This window comes from Sus scrofa, chromosome 3 (assembly GCF_000003025.6).
Source record: "Sus scrofa isolate TJ Tabasco breed Duroc chromosome 3, Sscrofa11.1, whole genome shotgun sequence".
Classification (NCBI taxonomy): domain Eukaryota; kingdom Metazoa; phylum Chordata; class Mammalia; order Artiodactyla; family Suidae; genus Sus; species Sus scrofa.
The window spans coordinates 114,133,722-114,148,772 of record NC_010445.4 but is presented as its reverse complement, the minus strand read 5'-3'; the positions used below and the strand labels follow the sequence as shown (position 1 = coordinate 114,148,772).

Here is a 15,051-nt window from a genome sequence, read left to right as displayed (position 1 = left end):
ATCATAATATTTTTGGATCTTACTTACCTGGAACTCTGATTTGCCAGCATAGTTTAATTATCTAAGCTAGTAGTTTTCAGTTCTCCAAAACCATGTTTCTCTTTGGTAGTCATAAAAATAATTGATTCCTCTTTACTGTTATTTGAAATTTAAAATAAATTTAATTTGTTTAGAAAATTCAAAAGACTTAGGTACAGAGTGCTGCTTTGTTTTTAAACCTGCTAACATGTCCCCGGTTAATTGAAGTTCTGTTTAAATTTACAGAAGTTTCAGAGTTCCTGTCATGGCTCAGTGGTTAACCGTGAGTTTGCAACCATGAGGTTTCAGGTTTGATCCCTGGCCTTGCTCAGTGGGTTAAGGATCTGGTGGTGATACCGTGAGCTGTGGTGTAGGTTGCAGATGCAGCTCAGATCCCCGCTTTGCTCTGGCTGTGGTGTAGGCTGGTGGTTACAGCTCCAATTAGATCCCTAGCCTGGGCACCTCCATATGCTGCAGATGTGGCCCTAGAAAAAGACAAAAATAAATAAATAAACAAATCAATTAATTAATTAATTTACATGAGTTCCATGGGCCACTTCAGAGTGTCATTCACCTTTCCTGATACTGTATTCAAAAGTTCATACTTTTGAGGTGAAGTGTCAAGCTTTTATTAAAGTCTCAAAGCTGTCTTAGCACCTAAAAAAAGGTTACAAACCATTTTTGTAGGGCTTCTGAAGCATCTTACCTTCTGAAGGTAAATTAAAGATAAATTTGCTTTGCTTTCTGTAGAATCTTGGAGTGACCAACCTCCATTTTTTGCAAGGGGGGAAATTGCAGCTCCTGGAAGTTAAGTGACTTACCCAAAGATATTGTAGTTTAATCCTTGTTAAATTAGCAGGGGACCCAATAAGGCTCTTGTGGCATCCTGATTGATTTCTTAGGGCCCTCCTGCCTCTGTATAGAGGTTGTTGAGCTTTCAACTTGGCAGCAAGGTATTTATGTTTGAATGCAAAGCTTGTGTGGGTGCAGAGAGATCTCTAATAGTTGCTCCCTCTATTTCATGACATTTTAGCATGATTCTAGTTATATAGTTTCTTAGAGGGAGTATACATGAAGGACCTCTAAGGCCCCAAAGGAAAATCTCTAAGTTTGCATTAAAAAGTTAGGCCTTTGGTAGTGTCCATACTGAAGTAGAGTTTAAGAGCAAAGTCGTGACACTTCAGAGTACAGAAATCTCAGGCCTGTGAACGTTTTGTTCATTTATTTAATAGATGTTTGTTGTGTGCCTACTTTGGGGATATAAGTTTTTCTAATTGGTAAAGAATACATGCGGTAAATTATGAGATTGTGTTCATTTAATGATATCACCAGCTTAATTCATTTAATGGTATCACCAGTTTAATTAATGTTGGAAGTTTTTTCTCTTTCTAATTACTAACCCAAATAAAAAAATTTAATGTAATAATATTGACAGCAGTTTTTATGTAATAGTCATCAGTACACTAATCTGATAATGTTATGAAATATTATATATTCTCAGACTACTGGGAACTAAGGAGATCTCCTATTTAAATACAAGACCAAAGCAAAAAAAAAAAAAAGAGATTTTGTTTCATTTACCATTTTCCACTATCTGATTAAGGTTTAACTATTATCAAGTTAATATTTTTTTAATGTTTAAATTTAGTGGTTGTATTTCACATTGTGAACATAGATCCTGAATTTTTGTATTATTTAGTAATGTATCATAGTTGCAAGTTTAAAAGGTACAGCAGATTATTTGTAAGTATCCTTGAATGAATTTAAATTTTAATCGCTTCTCATATATACTTAAGATGCTTTCAGAAGAAGGATTTTATGATTTAATGTGTATTTCAAAGAACTAAAGGCTAATCCCATTTTACAATATTCATTTTACATAGTGTGCTTGAGAGTTCCGATATGTGAGATTTTGTGTGTATCTTTCCAATTGCAGTTAATCAGTTTGGCTTTTCAAACTGGAACAAGATTCTTCAACATTCTAAATCTTTTATTTATTTATTTATTACTTGAAATGTTTTTTATTAATGTATAGTTGATTTATGTTGTGCGAATTTCTGCTGTACAGCAGAGTGACCCAGTCATACATATATATACATCCCCTTTCTTATATTATCTTTCATCATGGTCTGTGTCAAGACAGTGTATATAGTTCCCTTGCTGTACAGCAGGACCTCGTTGCTTATCCATCCTAATGTAATAGTTTGCATCTACTAATCCCAAATTCCCAGTCCATCCCACTCCTTTCCTGCTCCCCTTTGACAACCACAAGTCTATTCTCTATGTCTGTGAGTCTGTAACATTCTAAGTCTTATTCTTTTAAGACTCCTTAGTCAGTTTAGTTTTCCTAAAATAATCACTTCAAAGGAATATTAACAATGTAGTATTTGGATTGTGTTTGTTTTCACCTATATGTTTAAGATATGTAATTGGTTTCCAAGGGTGACTATATGATAAACAATATTTTAGTTATAGGCAGTTAAGATTCAGTTGATGCAGAAACTTCAGTTATGTATGTGTCCCTCTCCTGTGTTACCATGAATAGTATCCTGAACTGATAACCTTATATTCATTATATTAATTGTTTGTTTTTTTAACTGAACCTACCCCACTCCCAAGTTCTTGAGAATAGGGCTCTAGGTCAACTTTGAATCTTCAGAACATAGCACACAGCAGACACTGTGTACTTTTTTAAATGAATAAATTGATTGAGGGATATGAGGGACCTGTTTTTGTGTCCCCTGTAGTCACCAAACAAGACTTTAAACGTGTGTGTGTGTGTGTGTGTGTGTGTGTGTGTAGCGGAGAGAAAGAAGACACTGATTGATTTTAAGGATTTGGCTCATGCAGTTATGGGGATTGGCATGTCTGAAGTTTGCAGGGCAGGCTGGCAGGCTGGAGACCTGGGAAAAGGGTGGATGTAGTTGAAATCCAAAAGCAGAAGTCTACAGGCAGAATTACCTCTTCCTTAGGGTACTTTAGTCATGTTTCTCTTAAGGCTGTCAGCTGACTAATGAGGCCAACTCCATTTTGGAGGATAATCTGCTTTATTCAAAGTCTACTGATTTAAATGTCACTATCATAAAGAAAAAAAAAAAAACCTCTCCTAAAGTTCATAGCAACATCTAGACCAGTGTTTGATTATGTATCTGGGCACTGTGGCCTAGCCAAGTTGATACATAAAATTAACTATTATAGGTACCAAGTAAGTAGGTAATTTCAGTGGGGAAAAAAGACTGTTTAGTGTTTTAATAAATTGGCTATGAAAAAAATTGAGATTAGGATAAGGAATATTAAAAAGTTAAAAATAAAAAGAAATATGCATGGCTATAGCCAGGAATATATTTGTATAATACAATTTTGTATTTAAGTATAGCATTGGAAAACAAAGCATATGAACAAGTATTACTTAATGTATAAATTAGCAAATTTTCAGGGGACAGTGATCAGAATGAGGTTAAAAGCAAGTATTTTTTGTTTGTTTTGCTTTTTAGAGGCTCACCTGTGGTGTATGGAAGTTCCCAGGCTAGAGGTTGAAGTGGAGCTGCAGCTGCCGGCCTGTGCTGCAGCCACAGCAACACAGGATCTGAGCCACATCTGTGACCTACATCACAGCTCATGGAAATGCTGGATCCTTAACCCACTGAGCGAGGCCAGGGATCGAACTCACATCTTCATGGTTACTAGTCAGATTCGTTTCCACTGTGCCACAACGGGAACTCCCTAAAGGCAAGTATTCTTAAAGAATATGAATTTTGATCAAATTTTGAAGAATGTGTACAGCTATGCATATACATGGAGTTGGGGGAGAATCCTGATAAGTGGAATACCAAATCCTTATGAGAGACCTAGAGAGAAAAAGACAGGGAAAAACTGAAGGACGCCTTGAATATACATTTTACATTTGTTTAGCTGGGCAATTAAAAAAAACAACAACTTCTGAGAGTTAATTAGGACGAAAGTGATTAAATAAAAAACATTTCTTAAAGATACTGTTCTGCGTGGATAATGAACTAGATTGGTTTCTAAACCTAAGCAGAGGAGATGAGAACTTGGACAGAGATGTATAAATAGAAGGAATATTCAGTTCTCTTAGACATTGATGAGGGAATTGACAGAACTTTGTGATTTAATGTTAGAGACAAAAATGAGAGAGATATACTAATTTTGTCTAAATTGGCAGTCTGGTGCCGTAAGAATGATGTTAATTTTGACAGTGATGTGGAAATATAGAAGGTGGGCAGGTTAGAATATGATGAATGATGTACACATATGACTCAGTAGATATTCAGTCGAGTAAAAGTTACTGTATCATTGTACTACAGTATTCCAGTATTCTCCTCTGAGGCGTAAAATATAGTACCTTCTTATTAAGGACTTTTATTCTACTTAGTGAGATCAGCATACTTTTATTATAAACATAATAGTGTAAAATTTAATATTTAGAGATAGCAGACATCAAATTGTTGGTGAATCATCTCTAACCATCAAATGTTTAGTTAGTATATCCTGTGACAAAGACATTGAAAACTTCTTTTCAAAAAAATTTCAAAGGGGGAGAGTATTTAAGACTATTTTCTGAGAAGGATTTATGGCGGATATCAGATTTAAGCTTATATAGATAGGATTTGAAATGTTTTAGTGGGGCTAATGGGAAAAGCCAAAAAAGCCCAGCATTTAGTGTTTGTAGGTTTTTTGATGGTGGCCATTCTGACTGGTGTGGAAGTGATGCCTCACTGTAGTTTTGATTTGCATTTCTCTAATAATTAGTAGTGTTGAGCACCTTCTTGTGTGTTCTTTTGGCCATCCATGTGTCTTCTTTAGAGAAATGTCTGTTTAGATCTTCTGCCCATTTTTTTGATAGGGTTGTTTGTTTTTTTGATACTGAGCTGCATGAGTTGTTGGCATGTTTTGGAAATGGAGGTACATTGTAAGCAATTCTGGGAGAAAAAGATCCTCTGAACCTCCTAATCCCACTTCTTCCCCTGACAGTTTTTTTTGTTTTTGTTTTTGCTTTTTTTGTCTTTTTGCCATTTCTTGGGCCGCTCTCTCAGCATATGGAGGTTCCTGGGCTAGGGGTCAAATCGGAGCTGTAGCCGCCAGCCTATGCCAGAGCCCCAGCAACGCAGGATCCAAGCTGCATCTGTGACCTACACCATAGCTCATGGCAACACTGGATTGTTAACCCACTGAGCAAGGGCAGGGATCAAACCCGCAACCTCATGGTTCCTAGTCGGAGTCGTTAACCACTGCGCCACGACAGGAACTCCCACCCTGACAGTTTTATTAATTAGAATTCCTCTGGAAATCATTCTTTGAAAAACAATTCTTCCTTCCTCCTACCTTTACCTAAGAGGTCAGAATACAAGTATTCCTTCCTTTGCATGTACTTTAATCTTGCTTAGAATTATTATGTCTTCTCTTAATTTTCACTGTTACTACTATAGTTTCAAAAAATACTTACTATAATTAAAATTCAAGAAGAGCACTGAGACGTCAACGTAGTAATTACAGTTTACTGAATGGTCATGTGATTGGGGAAGAGTAGGAACAAGTAATTGGGTGGTTAACTGGTAAAGTTTTTCTAAATTCTTTACTACATTTATGTGATAACTAATAGTTTCTTGAGTATTATTTCTCTAGGTAATCAAGAAGGTGTATTTTGGTTAATAAATAAGGAGATAAGTAGTTATTTGAATATTTGAAAATATTTGTTATGCTCCATAAAATACTGTTCTGTAATCTCCTCAGTCCATTAAATAAAAATTTATTGCCCTCCATTAGAAAGTAGATTTTAAAATATTATTTGTTATGTCAATATGAACCAATCAGTAGTATGTATACCACCCCAGAAATGGAATATTACCAATACAATGGAAACTCCCATTGTAAACCTTTCTCAACACCTCTCTCTTTCTGACTCCTCCTATATATAAACACTAAATGGAATTTTGTGACTTGTTTTTTAAGATTTAAAAGTGTAAGTTTTACTGCATGTATGTCTATCCTAAATAATATAGTCTATTAATTTATTTTCGAACTTTATAAAAATGGTAGATTGTATGTGTCCTGCTTAAATCCACTTGGAGTTCCCGTCATGGCTCAGTGGAGACTGACTGGTATCCATGAGGATCCAGGTTCAATCCCTGGCCTCACTCAGTGGATTAAGGATCCAGCGTTGCCGTGAGCTGTGGTATGAGCTATAGGTGCGGCTCAGATCTGGTGTTGTTGTGGCTATGACATAGGCCAGTGGCTATAGCTTTGATTCCACCCCTAGCCTGGGAACCTCCATATGGTGCAGGTGCGGCCCTAAAAAAAGGTCCACTTTTAAGATTCATTTTACATTGCTCTATAGGACATTTATTTTCATGGCTAGTTATGAATATATGATAATTTATTTTATTGGTTTAAAAAATTTTTATTGTAATTGATTTACACTGTTCTGTCAATTTCTGCTGTACAGCACAGTGACCCAGTTATATATTTATATACATTCTTTTTTTCACATTATCCTCCATCATGTTCTGTTTTATTGTTAATTGACACGCTTGCGTTTGTTTTTTCTATTATGTTGTGAGCCACACGGGAAGTCCTGTTTTTTCTATTATGAACAATACTGCAATGAGTATTCTTACAGATATTTTATGGTGTACATATGCAAAAGCCTCTCTACCCAGAAGTAGAATTGCTGGGTTGTAGAGTATGTACATTCTCACTTTCAGTGCTAAATTATTTTCCAGTTTGGTTTGAGGGACGCGGTGGCTAAAAATTTCCTCTTCTTCCTGCGTACAGAGTTGGGTTGTATTTTCCACCTCCTTTGCATTAAGAATGTCCACCTGGATAATTTCTAGGCTGTAGAATATGAGTAGAAGTAATATATGCTGCATTTAGGCTTCACCCACAAAAATATGCCATGTATGATCATCCAGTTTCTCTTTCCCCATCATCTGGCCAAAGTTTGTTTCTTCCATACCAAGTCCTTCATCTCCCCACCTCCCCAAGTTACATATATTGTGCTAGACAGATCTGTACAAGTTGAATAGAGGTAGTGATTAATGAGTGTCCTTGTTTCTAATTTTAGAGTATGCTTCAAATATTTAATAATTATCTACAAGATTTTCTGTATTCACTATCCTTTATAAAGTAAGGAGGTCTTAAAAATCTTAAATGATTTTTCTAAAAATTTTTATCAGTAATGTTGAATTTAATCAGATGTTTTACCACTATTGAAAAGATTGTCTATTAATTTTGTGAATAATGCTTACATCTTTGTAATATTAAATCACACTTGTATTCCTAGCATAAACGCAGATAGAAAAATCTTCAATTTATCACTATATTGTTTGTCAATAAAAGTATCTTTCACTATCTGCATTTTTTTTGGATTCTTACTTTGGATATAGTAAGGGTTTAATGGATATAACTAAGGGTCTAGTAAGGATATAATGACTGTTTCAGAGACTCCTGAACTTTCTCAGTTCATAGTGTCCTTCAGTCAAAGAAATGCCTAGTAGCTACATTTATTAAGTAGTTAGATTCAAACAATAAGTATTTATGTCCTAACAACTTAGTAGCTGTTTAAAAAATTAATACGCATAAAGTCAAAAAGTAATATTTTAATTTTATTCTTAAATAGCCACAATTACTTACCAATACGGTGTATGTATCTGAGAGTATCACATAACTTCTCAAATCTTGGACTCAGATTGGGCACTGCCACTCTCATTTCTTGTTTCATGTTGATTTCCACATGATGGTTCCTATTTTTTTGAGGGGGGGGCAATGCTTGCTTTTTATCACAGCAACTGCCACCATAAACTCAGATTCGCAAAGATAAGAGGTCATCAAAAGGAATACAGTATGATTTAATGTTGAAACTGTGAAAGAATGTAAGTGATGCCTGCCAGATGTGTATTGTACATCAAATTGAAAACATCCTGTGGCACTCCTCTGAGTTTGCTGTGGCACCTCGGGACAACTTAGAACATAGTTTGAGAACCACAGAACTAGTTAGTTCCTAAGTTTTAGGGAGTGAATAGAATATGGATGTTGAAGAGTACTGAATGTTTTTCCTATGTGATGCATTTTATGAGTTGGAATAAAGGCTCTCAGCCCTATTTTTAATAAAATTTGTTGCGTTAATTTACTTTGTTGAGATTTGGATTGTTGAGGGTGATGCCTCTTTCGTTTTGAGTTTTGCATCTGTGTTCAAGAATGAGATTGACATATTATTTCTTTTTCTAATACTATTTGGTTTTGGTATTAAGGTCATATAGGTCTAATAGAATGAGTTGGAAGATGTTTCTTCTTTCTGGAAAACTTTTTGGTAAAATTCAACTCTGCTTTCTGAGAAGATTTCTTAAAAAATTACTAGGGTTGGATTTTCTTTCCTTTGTTTATCTTTATTTTCTTTATTTTCTATAATACCATACAACATTCCTTAAAGACAAAACAGTTTTATACCAAAAACGCAAAACAGAGTGTGCATATGGAATTAATTCTAAGTAGTTTGATCACTCAGTCCCCAAATCTTATACTTCTAAACAAAACTGACTTATGGCCTTGGAGAAGATTTTAAACTATTGACTTAATCTCTTTGATGGGTATAAAAGTATTAACTCTTTTCATATTTTCCTGAGTTAGTTTTTTTAAGAAAACAACAGGAGTTCCCACTGTGGCACAGCAGGTTAAGGATCCAGCATTGTCTCTATGGCAGCTCTGGTCACAGCTGTGGCTATATTTGATCCCTGGCTTCAGAACTTCCATATGCCACAGGTGTGGTGGAAAAGAAAACAAAACTTTAAAAAAATAGTTTTAGACTTAATAGAAAAGTTGTAAAAAATAGTATATTGAGTTCCAGTGTACCCCTCAGCCATCCCACCCCACCCCTGCATTATTAACATCCTATGTTGCTGTGGCACATTTTGTCAGAACTAACACACTGATGTTATTAAACTCCAGGCTTTATTTAGCTTTCAGCAGTTTGTCATTAATATTCTCTTTCTGTCCATAGTCCAACCTAGAGTATATGACTGTGTTTCTCCAGTCTCAGTCTATGATACTTTCCTAATTTTTCCTTGTTTTTATGACCTTGACAGTCTTGAGGAGTACTGACCGGGTATGCTATAGAATCTCTCTCTAAGTCTGTCTCATGTTTTTCTCACAATCAGACTGGGATTACGAGAAGAATACCGTAAAGGGGAAGTCCCATAGTCCCGAAGTACCGTGAGGGGGTGGTCATCACACCACTTTAGGGGGACATGATATCCAGCACTTCACGGGTGATGTTAACCTTTGTCACATGATTCAGTAGTACAGCCTGATTGCTCTGCTGTGAAATCCTTATTACTCTTTATCTACTTAATTCTTTGGAAAAGGGTTCCTAAGTAAATCTGGAAATTAAGCTCTACCTTCTAGAGGAGAGAGTAGTTTCATATATTTTTTGGAATTCTTCCCTAAGAAAGGTTTGTCTCTTCTCCTGCATTTATTTAGTTAGTTAGTTACATTAATATGTCCTAGGTTTGTTTTAATGAGTTATATCTTTTAAGAATTTACCTTTTTCATTTGCTTTAAATCTATTAGTAAAAGGTTTTTCACAACATCTTATTTGTGTAATATTTGCTTTATAGTTAAGCTTTCCTTTTCATTTTAAATAATTAACATGTATCTTTTTCTTTTTTGACCGCATTGAGGGCATTTTATTACTTGTTTTAAAGAATCAACTTTTGATTTTATCAAATTGTTTGTTTTCCATTTCATTAATTTATGATTTAATATTTGTCTGTGTTTTTTACCTTATTTTTAGATGAGGAGGTTTATTTTTTTAGTTAGACATTTAGCTCTTTAATTTTCATTCTTCTTTCATAATAAAAGCATTTATGAGAATACATTCTCCTCTAAGTATTGCTTTCGTGACATTTTATAGTTTTGAAATATTCATTATCGTTTTATTCTTAGTTTAAAATCTTTTGTTTTTGTTTCTGGAGTTGTGAGCTCTTTAAAGATGTAGATTTAAATTTTCAAGTATATGGCAATTTTATGTTTGTTTTTTACTTATTTCTTTGCATTGTGATGAGAGGATTCAGCCTTGGATTTCCCATTGTGGCTCAGCGGAAATGAATCTGACTAGTATCCATGAGGACACAGGTTTGATCCCTGGCCTCTCTCAGTGGGTTAAGGATCTGGAGTTGCCGTGAGCTGCAATCTAGGTTGCAGATGTGGGTTGGATCTGGTGTTACTGTGGCTGTGGCTTAGCCAGTGGCTACAGCTCCAACTGGATCCCTAGCCTCGAAACTTCTATATGCTGCAGGTACAACCCTAAAAAGACAAAAAAGAACCCAAACAACAACAACAACAACAACAAAAGAGAATGCAGCCTTTCTGGTGGTGATTGTTCCAATCTGTGGTGTGTGTCACAGATGCAGCTCAGATCTTGAGTTGCTGTGGCTGTGGTGTAGGCTGGCAACTGCAGCTCCGATTCAGCCCCTAGCCTGGGAACCTCCATATGCTGTAGGTGTGGCCCTTAAAAAAAAAAAAAAGTTTCTAGAGTCCAATCCAAACCCACAGACCAGAAATGCCAGGATACCCAGTCTCTGGATATTTTTTAAAACTTCTTAGAGGAGTTTCCTGATATCACAGCAGGGTAAAGATCCAGTATTGTCACTGCTGTGGCTCGAGTTGTAGCTGTGGTATGGGTTCCATCCCTGGCCTGGGAACTTCCGCATGCTGCTGGCATGGCAAAAAAAACCCCAAAAAACAACAACTTCTTAGATAATTCTGATTCACTAAAGAGTGGTTTGAGAACCACTCACATAGAAGCAGTTGACAATTCCTTTGTATAAACTTGAATAGTCAAATGTTAATAGCTAAGGTTTATTGACTATAAGGTAGTATATATAGTAGTGTGCAGTAATCCTAGCTTTTAGTAGTAGTATTATATACTGGGGTCTAGTCTAAATCCTTTACATATATTGTCATTTATTCCTCATAACAACCCTATAGTTACTACTACTATCCTCATGTTACAAATAATTGAAACACAGAGAAATTAAGTAAATTAAGATTGCACAGCTAGGAGTTCCCGTCGTGGCTTAGTGGTTAACGAGTCTGAATAGGAACCATGAGGTTTCGGGTTCCATCTCTGGCCTTGCTCAGTGGGTTAAGGATCCGGCGTTGCTGTGAGCTGTGGTGTAGGTCACAGATGCGGCTAGGATCCTGCGTGGCTCAAATCTGGCATTGCTGTGGCTCTGGGGTAGGCCGGTGGCTACAACTTCGATTGGACCCCTAGCCTGGGAATCTCCATGTGCCACGGGAGTGGCCCTAGAAAAGGCAAAAAGCCAAAAAAAAAAAAAAAAAAAAAAAGATTGCACAGCTAGTGGGTAGCACAGCTGATATTTGAATCCAGATAGTCAATCTAAGTCCAGAGCATGTAAGCCTAACCCAGCATCTTTACAGTCTTCCAGATATTTCACATTTTATTGATTCCCAGAGGGGATTTATCATTACAGAATATAGCAAGAAAAATATATTTTGAATCATTACATATTATGTTGGTTCAGCATAAGTATTAGATAAGCAGAATAGTATAGTAGAAATATTCTTGACCTATAGTGAGACAGGCAGACATGAATCTTTTCTAAGCTGCTTACTGTATAGCTATAAGAAATTTATCTTCTGAGCTATTATTTTCTCATTTGTAAAGGAGAATAATTATTTTTTTACTTTATCAGAGATTTTGAAGAAATAAAATTAAGAAGAATCCATAATACACTGCTTGATGTACAGTGTATGGTCAGTATTAGATTATAAGTATCCCCTAAGAAAATTATGCTGATTCCCATATAGAAGGTTGTGGTAAGCTTTAGTATGGGAGCAGTTGATAGTGCTGGTAGGGGCCATGCTGACTATCTCTACTGAGAGTATACTTGGTGCCAGGCACTGACCTAGGCTCTGGAAATACGGCATTGAATAAGACATAGCCTTCCTGCTCTCAAGGAACTTACAGTCCTCTTCCTGTGGTCAAAGGGGATTCGATCCAGACAGATAGACAAATATTTTGCTAGATGCTATTATGGGGGTAAGCATAGGGTGCTATAGGAGCATATAGGAGGGTCACTTAATCAAACCGTCGCAGATGAGGAATGGCTTCCCAAAGGGAGGAGGAGGAGGATGTGAGGAATTAGAGTAGTAAATCCAGATAGGAGGTAAAGAGAAGGCTGGTAGAAATTTGTTATTGCTACAGCAGTGTCCCATTCTTTAACAAAATAGGTGTCATCAACATTAATGACATTTTCAGAGACACCAGGAAAGTATGATTTTGTCAGGTCACTGTTGAAATATTAAGAGCCTACTTTTAGGTTTAGCCGTTACTAAAGTAGACAGTTTTTAAAAGTAAAATTAAAATGGCACTTTTTATATGTAATGTTGAAATTTTGTCCCATAGTACTTTCGGAGGTCTTAGATTCACATGGCCTTGCTTGTTGTTCAAACTGTTATTATGCTTGTTGTTCAAACTGTTATTACATTGGGATATACTTCTGGAGAAGAGAGAGGAAGAAGCACGAAGAAGCAATGATCTTCAGAGACTGGAAATGATTTGTGAGTTGGTGAATATTGCTACATGCTGTTTATACATTTCCTGTTCTCTCATTATCCTTTCTCGCAGGTGATGAAAAATTGAGTGGCTCATTTATAATTAGTGGCATTAACGTGATCTGTAGTACATTGCTCTGGTATGTTGATATTGATCAACAAAATTACATATATAGGAGTTGAGATGTCTTTCCATCTTTTTCTAGTGCTCCTTCCCAATAAAATAATATACTAAAACTATGGGAGGGTAAGATCACTCTATGGCAAAACTGGGATAAGAAAAAGAGAATGGATCAAGATTTCCTTAGAAGGGGAGGAATATGGATCTAGAAGAAAGATGATAATGTTATTATTCTCTCCTATAATACCAAGGATTATAGGAGTAAGGAATGTGGTTGGTCTTTAAAAATACTTACTTGATGTAAGACTGTACTTTGATTTCCTGCAGCTCAGCTTGTGCATCCATATGAGGACTGTGGTTTTTTGCAAGAGCAGTCCCCGACTAGAGCTGGGGAAAGTGGAGCAATTGATGTGTATATTTGGAAACATTGGAAACCAGTCGTTGGGGGACTAAAGCTCTTAGTTGCTAAGGGGTAAATGGAGGGTGGAAAGAAAAAGGTGAAAAATGAAATCATGTTCATGAAAGTTAATTCTGAAAAAGATCCTTAGGTAAATTTATAAAATGAAGTTGCAGCCATGAACATGTTTGCTGTGATAATGAGTCTTTGTATACTCGGACTGGCCAAAACCTTGAAGAGAGAAAAACAGTTTTAGGCCACCCCCTCCTTGCCACCCCGCAAAAAAACAACAACAACAACAAACAAAAAGCGCTTTATAATTCTGTCCCTCTAACTTAAATAGAAATCTTCTTAACAGTTCGGACCTTTATGACATGAAGTTGGGGGAGGGTGGTAGATAGGTGGAGCATGAACAGCCTGTGGGTTCAGTGATTCTGGTGGTGTTGGGATATCTTAGATTCTTGGTGTCTTTGAGGGGACGTATTTGTGCCTCATTGGGGTTTATTTTAGCAGACTCTTGACTACCTTTAGGTACTTTTCTCTAAGAATTTGCTGTGTTTTAGAGGATTGTGATTTTTTTTCAGGTTCAAAATAATTCTCAAAACTGGACATTATGGTCTCTTTACCCTCAACTTCTGGATTCCTCTTACCTTTATTCGTTTTCTCTCTCTCTCTCCTCTCTCTCTCTCTTTTTTTTTCTTTTTTTTTTTTTTTTGGCTACTTTTGATCTTCCAGCTTTAGTTGACCCTCTAACTATGGGAGTGTTTCCATACTAATCTGTTCTCCTAGTACTCTATTCTCCCTTCCTTGGTCATCTCATCTATCCCACTGTCATTAATATGTCAGTGATTCGAAAAGCCTTTATATCCCACTACTTTGGAGGTCAGCTGGACATAGCTGCTTGGATGTCATATTCATAATTAATATGTATGAATTCATTAGCTTCTCCCTCAGATATCACTTATCTCCTGTAATCTGAGTCTTGGCTAATTGGCTTTAATACATATCTAGACTCCCATGATAGAACACTTGGTGTTTATAGAGCTGAGTTAGAGACTAATCCTGATGTAAATAAAATTTTAGCCAGAAAGGTACCTCATCATAGCATTGTTTTTAATAGCAAAAAATTGGAACTAATCTAAAGACCTGCACCACTGTCCTGTTTAAAAACTGATACATACACAGAAATATTTTACCGACAATGTAGAAGAATATTTAACAACATGAGAACTTTTATATATATACATATATATAAGTTCAATGAAAAAATGGTCTCAAACAGTATGTGCACTGACCATCATTAAAACAAAACTATTAAAAACTGTATCTGTTTTTGTAGAAGAGTATGTATATACATATGTTTAATTCTAGATGGAACAGTTATGAGTAGTTTATATTTTATTCTTTTTATTTACTTGTATTTTCTGTATGGTAAATATGAATTACTTTTGTAATTGATACATGAAGACAGTTTGGTCTCTCTTTTTTACCTTCAACTCTTACTGATTTAGTCCAGTGTCTCACTCATCTCACCTCTTGCTACATTATTAGTCCAGCTGTTTGTTCTATCAGCATTAGACTATCACAGCAGCCCCTCTTCAGCTGTCAGAGCTACCTCCTAAAAATCTTAGCTGCTTGGGTTCTTCCCTTGTTTAACCCTTCCAGTTTAGGTAGCTAAGTGTTCCATCTCCAAAACCATCAGGAGTAGAGTAAATTTTGAATGTTTTCCCTTGTTACAATTGAGTTTAAAGACCTTCAGTACTGGAATTTAGCCAACTCAAGATACAACATTTTCCCTTAACCCTAACCAAGTCGCTTTTGATCAGAGTGCAGATAGTCATGCTAGATTAGAGTCAGAGGAAGAGAAGAAGAAAGAGAGAAAGTGGGAAGGAAAGTACAAATTGAACTCAGGCATTGGCACATC

General features: G+C 36.0%; 1 protein-coding gene across 10 annotated transcripts in view; it reads left to right on the top strand.

Moving 5' to 3' along the window:
- The window catches only part of NCOA1 (nuclear receptor coactivator 1), a 253,867-nt gene that overhangs the window by 102,308 nt on the left and 136,508 nt on the right, over positions 1-15,051 (top strand). Inside the window, exon 1 of one of the 10 annotated variants that reach the window (XM_021085902.1) lies at positions 11,345-12,615. The exons of the other annotated variants lie outside the window; for them this stretch is intronic. The gene's annotated coding sequence lies outside the window, so the exon portion shown is untranslated. Of the gene's footprint in view, positions 1-11,344; positions 12,616-15,051 lie in introns of those variants that run through there. 10 annotated transcript variants of the gene reach the window in all.